The sequence below is a fragment of the Xylocopa sonorina genome, unplaced genomic scaffold (genome assembly GCF_050948175.1).
Source record: "Xylocopa sonorina isolate GNS202 unplaced genomic scaffold, iyXylSono1_principal scaffold0014, whole genome shotgun sequence".
NCBI lineage: Eukaryota > Metazoa > Arthropoda > Insecta > Hymenoptera > Apidae > Xylocopa > Xylocopa sonorina.
Genome location: NW_027490090.1, coordinates 5,429,202 through 5,435,479, shown reverse-complemented (window position 1 = coordinate 5,435,479; position 6,278 = coordinate 5,429,202). Strand labels below are relative to the sequence as shown.

The window sequence follows — 6,278 nt, the reverse complement described above, 5'->3', positions numbered from 1 at the left end:
ACCTGCGCCGGGTGAGCAGGGTAGCTTCGTCATTGGCAGTGGTCCCTTCGGAAATCACCAGTTCATGGCTTCCGCATGTGCTATCGAGGCTGTCGGAAAAAGTTGATTATCGTATACCCGGAAAAGCTTAAAACGTAGTACTAGTTGTTTTTAACGGAAGGCCTCCTATTGTGCCGTACTGCTAGCCGCTACAGTCTGTTGCTTTCGTCAACGATCATACCACGCATAACTGACCGGTTCTCGACCGATCACTGAAGTTAAGATGCGTTGGGGATGGATAGTACTTATATGGGTGACCGCTTGGGAACTCCACGTGTCGTTGCCTGACACAATTTTTTTGTTGCCTCTTCTTACCGTTTTGCCCCTTCTGCGTTTCACTTTCTCTCCACTTTCCACTGGTTTCGCGATCGAAACGCGAAAACGGGTTGGACGCCTTCGCTGCATCCACGACAAAGATGGAGGCCAGCGAGGGTGCACTAATTTTATTTCTTCGTGCCGTCTTCTACCTGACTGAAAAGGATTTGCATCCTGCCGTGAACCACTCGAAACCAGGAAAACGTTACAAATGCGCGTCACAAGGAGACAACGCACGACAAATAACCCCTGGGCTTTACACAACAAAAGCAACATATGTTGCTTCACTTTTGTCAACGATCATACCAGGCATAACGCACTGGTGACTTTTCCCTTAACACTCGAGCGAGGACGACGTCTCCCAGGTCAGTGTGAACGCCAGGAAAAGCAAAGGCAATAGTAACCTATTAGTAGTGATGGCAAGGAAAAAAGTCATCCGAAAGGACGAAACGAAAGTGTTACCACTGCAGTGAAGTGGCTCCCCAGTGTTATCACAGTGTAACTAACAAGTAAAAATAATAAAATACATATATATGATATATATATGAAGAATAGAGGGTCTCTCTTAAATATAGACCACCCCCTGAAGGGGGAATCCCCTCTCTCGAGAGAGGAGAAAACTGAAATAAGAACAGAACAATGAAAACAAACAACTCAACAAGAAATGAAAGAATGACAAACAAGAAGATATCAAACACGTAAACCTGACCAATCTGATAAAGGACTCGAAAATACTAGAAGTGGAAAATATCGTACATAAACAACATATCCTGAACCAACATTTAAGAGGCATAAAACAAATAAAAAGGCTGAATTCGGCTCCCAACCTAATTGCTAAAAGACCAAAGGACATCACTGAAGCGATCGAAACACCAAACATGAAAAAATCATCCTACCTACAACAAACCGAAGACAAAGGCGAAAAAACCGTCTCCCCAACCCACGAAGACCTACTAAACCAAAATAAAAAACTAAAAAAACTGATTGAATAACTATCGCATCAAATACAGTCACTAATGGACGAAAAAAACAAATCGGAAAAAATGCCGACCCCCTGGCCGACAAAATATCAAACATAAAACGAACCAAGTCATCGGAAGAAATGGAAATCCAATGCCTGGACTCCTCCATCATAAAAGACTCAACGGACCCATCGTGGACAATGGTCACTTCCCCAAGGAAGACATCGGATAAAAACGCGGAATAAGAATCAACATCAGGCATGAAGAGGAAAGACAGAAACCCTCAGCAAAGCTCTCCGACAACGGGACACCCATCAAACCAAAGCCCGCGGCCACCCCCCCCCCCCCCCCCACCCCTCCAACAAGCCCCAAAAAGAAGGTGCGATCCGCCTTCGCAGCAGCCGAAACCTTCAAAAAATACTACAACAGGACAAGGTATACAGCCCGCTCCCCGGGCAAACCTACCCGCGAACTCGGGCGCAAACACAGACATCAGACCCCACCCCCCCCAACATCATCATGCATAACACCCCCATCAAGCGCACATTGGACTAATCGCCACAGCTTCCACCGATTTCCACATTAAGCATATTCATATAAGCAAACACATATTGCATGTCAAAAGCATAGAAACCTTCAAAACGGCTTGCAACATACTCAGAAATAACACATAGAATATTTTACATTTACCCCAAAAAACGAAAAAAACCAAACGGTCCTACTAAAGGAACTCGAAAACAATTTCGAAACGAACGAAATCCTCATAGCACTTAGAGAATTAAATATAGAAAACTTAAATTTCTTAGGGGTTAAAAAATTTACAACAAAACACTCCATCGAGAATAAAATCAACTTGCCCATTTACATAGTCCAAATCTCAAGTGACAGCAACATAAACAACCTTAAACACACAAAGTCAATTTTACACACTATAGTAAGCTGGGAGAAACTAAGAAAAAAGGAGTGCATCCAATGTAAAAAATGCCAGCGCATTGATCATGTGGCAACAAATTGCAACCTGGAATACTGATGCGTAAAATGTGATCAAAACCACAACCCTGGCGAATGCGACATCGTATAAAGGCTGCTCAAAACTAAAAGAAATCAAACATAAAATAGAACAAAAAATAGCCACCCTCAAACTAGACAAAGAAAAAAAACAGAATGCAATCCTCAACTATATAAAACCAGGAGTATCCTTTAGTACAATAACATTCAAATACACTACCGCCTCAACCACACCGAACCTAAACCCAGACACAGCTTCACCAAAAAACACTACACCACCCATTCCGGCCCCACTCCTCCCTCTCCAAACGCGCAGAAAAAAACGAACAAAACGCCATTAGAATTAGCTTAATAACAGAAGCCCTTGAAATCTCTTTCTAATGGCGAACCCTCCTCCAAACAGCCCACGCACAAACAGCCCGTCAAACATCACAACACAGCCCAAAGCCCTCAAAAAGACCGAAATTAACACAAATTCACTCATCTCAAACGACAAAAGAGACACATTGGCAGACTTTCTCACCCAACACAAACCCAACATAGTCTTACTCTTTGAAACCAAACTAAACAATAACCACAAAATACAGTTCACAAATTATTCATTTATAAGAGAAGACAGACCAAACGCAAAAAGAGGCGGAAGGACAGGCATCCTGATAAAAAAGCTTAAAATTTAAAACAATACGACAAAACTCCCTCACCATAAGCGCGCTCGAATACACTGCAATAAAACTAAAAACCACAACAAACGACAACATATACATAATAGCAGCATACACGGCAGGGAACTACAAAAAAGAATTCTTAACGGAACTAGAAACACTTTTCGAAAACCTACAATTATACAACAACAAAAACTATTACATACTGGCAGGCGACCTAAACTCCAAACACACATCCTGGAACAACACTTACAATAACCACAGAGGAATAACACTCTTCAACTGGATACACAAACATCACTTAAAATACAGACTATCCCTCCTCAGCGCACAAGAACCCTCTTTCCCCGCTAGTGAAGCATTCATCGATATCTGTCTAATCGACAGCAGACTAAACCACCTCAATACCACAGCTCCAAACAAACTGAAATCATTAGACTATGACAGCGACCATAAAGCAATGCTACTACAGATATCATTACACACACTCGATTCCCTCCAACCAGACGACATCAACAGACATATCAGATACAACTTCAAGAAGGCAAAATGGAAAAAATTCAGAAATCACCTAATAACCAACGACAACCCTCCCATTCCAAACGATAGAAGCCTCACGACGGACGAGATAGACAACCACATAACCCAACTAAACGAAAAAAGTACTGAAGCAATAGATCACGCTGTACCACTCACAAACAACAATTTCAACTTCTCCGACAAATATCTAACACCCGAAATAAAAGATCCCAAAAAGCACAGAAACCACCTTAGCACAAACCTAAACAAACTATCCAGAATAGACCACTATACCGCTAAGAACGACCCATCTATTGCAATATTAAAAAACGGCCGAAAAATAGTAAAAACAGAAATCAGGTGTACCGTCAGGCCCGTCCTGGGTTGGGGACCTGGACGACTCCGTGGTGGTCGCCCAGTCGGTCCCGTCATGGATCCGGCCGATAGCGCTCGTTGCGCGCGGCCACGGGTTCGTGACGGTCGACTGGGCCGAATGTCTGGTGGTGGGCGTGTACGCGCCTCCGAGATGACCCCTCAGTCGTTTCGACATCTTTCTGGACGAGCTGCAGAGCTTAATCTCTTCGCACGCAGCTCGTCCAGTGTTCGTCCTCGGGGACTTTAATGCTCACGCATCTGCGTGGCACTCCCCGAGGAAGGACCAGAGGGGTCACTCGGTGTTGGACTGGGCGGCTGGCCTGGATCTCCGGTTATTAAACCGGGGCTCGGCCAGCACGTGCGTGCGGTTCCAGGGCGAAAGCATCGTCGATCTTTCTTTCGCCAATGCCCTGGCCGCGCGTCGTGTGTCGGGGTGGAGGGTCGACGACGTGGAGACTCTCTCTGATCACAAGTACATACGCATAGAGGTCTTCACGCCTCCCCTGACCCGCCCGTCAGCCCACCACCAGAAGAGGTGGCCGCGATGGGTTTGTTAGACGTGAGATAAGCCGTGGAGTACCCCAGGGGTCCGTCTTGGGCCCGTTATTGTGGAACCTGGGGTACGACGCGACTCTGCGGGTCTCCCTGCCGGCCGGCGTACACTTGACGTGTTACGCCGACGACAACATGGTGTTAGCCATCGGCAGGGATTTCGGAAGGACCATCCGTCGGACGAAGGTCGTGGTTGCGGCCATCGCCTCGCGGTTTCGGGGCATGGGGTTGGAGCTGTTTCCTCAGAAGACGGTGATCGTTTGTTTTCGGCTTCGTAAGAGGGGCACTCCTTCCCCGTGTCTGGTGAGGATCGGGTTGTCCGATGTCCAGGTGGCCCAGAATATTAAATATCTTGGCGTCTACCTGGACGGTTCCTGGAGCAACGTCCCGCATTTCGATCGTTAGGCCGCAAGGTCGGGCAAGCTCACGACTCATTTGAATCGCATCATGCCCAACCTTGGTGGTCCGTACGAGCGGGTGCGCCGCCTCTATTGTGGTGTCACTAAGAACGTGGCACTGTGCGGTGCTCCCGTTTGGGCCGACGCTTTGCGGGTGAGTCGAAGGAGTCTGACTCTCATCCGATGGGAATGGAGACCCGCAGCCAGTCTCGTCATTGGGGGGTACCGTACGGTGTCCTATGAGGCGGCCACCACACTCGCTGTTTTACCACCATTGAAGTACCTGGCGATGGTAGACTTCTACGTTTATGGGCATCTTCGGCTCGAGCGTTAGTACTCCACCCGCCAGAGGAGACGGCAAGGCGCCGACACGTTCCGCAATGCTCCTGCAACAACTTGGGGAGCATCGGGAGTGGGGAGGCCGTGCCCATACTACGGAGGACTATATTGCTCTCGTCCAGGCGAAAGAGCATCTCCTCCGGGTCGAAGTGGCGAGACTCAGGCTGAAACAGAGTCTGAGTTATTCAGCCACGACCCGGAGGAGCCTCCCCTCCCCCTCTCCCCGTCCAAGTTAGCTAACCCTATCCCCGAGGTGGTCCACTATGGCCGGAGGTTTAGAGACGAAGATATGGCGGCTCTTGGCCGAAGGGCCTATACAGCCGCCAATGACAGAAGTGGATCGCGGCGAGATCCATCAATATTAAGGGCGGTATTATTTGTCGGCTGCGAGGGGACTCCTGCAAGCTGCATGTCCTTTTTTCAAGAGGCACAGTAGCGGCGAGAACCCCCCCCCCCCCTTCCTTTTTGGGGGAAGAAAGGACATTGGAGGGTCTATCGGCGCATATCTCCTCCTTAGAGGCGGAGAATAACGTGCCAAGACCGCGTATCTTGGAATTGGAGGGGACACCAATTCCGGTACGGGGATGCCTCCCCACGACTCTCTAGCACCGGGGCCTCACTTTCGCCGCCCTTATTGATTAAGGGTGATGCGGGGGCACCCGGGAGCCCCAACATGGAGAGAAAAGCTCTATGTTGGATGGGTTGATCGAGGCAAAGGTCGGAGCCTTGCGTCAGGAGTTACAGCCCCATAGGGGGTCTGCTTCTCATCCGCCTCCTCCCCACCAAGCCCCTTCGGAGACTGAGGGTGAGAGGAAGGAAAGGAAGAATAAGAATGAAACTGTCACGGGGGGGGGGGGGGGGGGGGGTTGCCTCCACCCCCTCCGAAGTGGCCACCTCCTCCTACAAGGAGTCGTCCTCGGCCGGTAACAGTGATGCGGAACGCACAACCCCTGCCGCAGGGTCCTCCCACGAAGGGAGGAACAAAGGAGGGGACGTGGGATCAGTTGACCGGGCCGTAGGCTGCACGGGCCTTACGCCCGACCACCTGGGCCCCCTTTCCGGGCGGCTTGAGGCCCTAGTATCCAAGGTCCTCGGCCGTCCGTGAGGCG

The 6,278-nt window shown here is 49.0% G+C and overlaps 1 pseudogene; it reads left to right on the top strand.

Annotated features, from left to right (window-relative positions):
• Window positions 1-206: 206 nt before the first annotated feature.
• On the top strand, window positions 207-325 carry LOC143432021 (5S ribosomal RNA; annotated as a pseudogene).
• The last annotated feature ends 5,953 nt before the right edge of the window (window positions 326-6,278 follow it).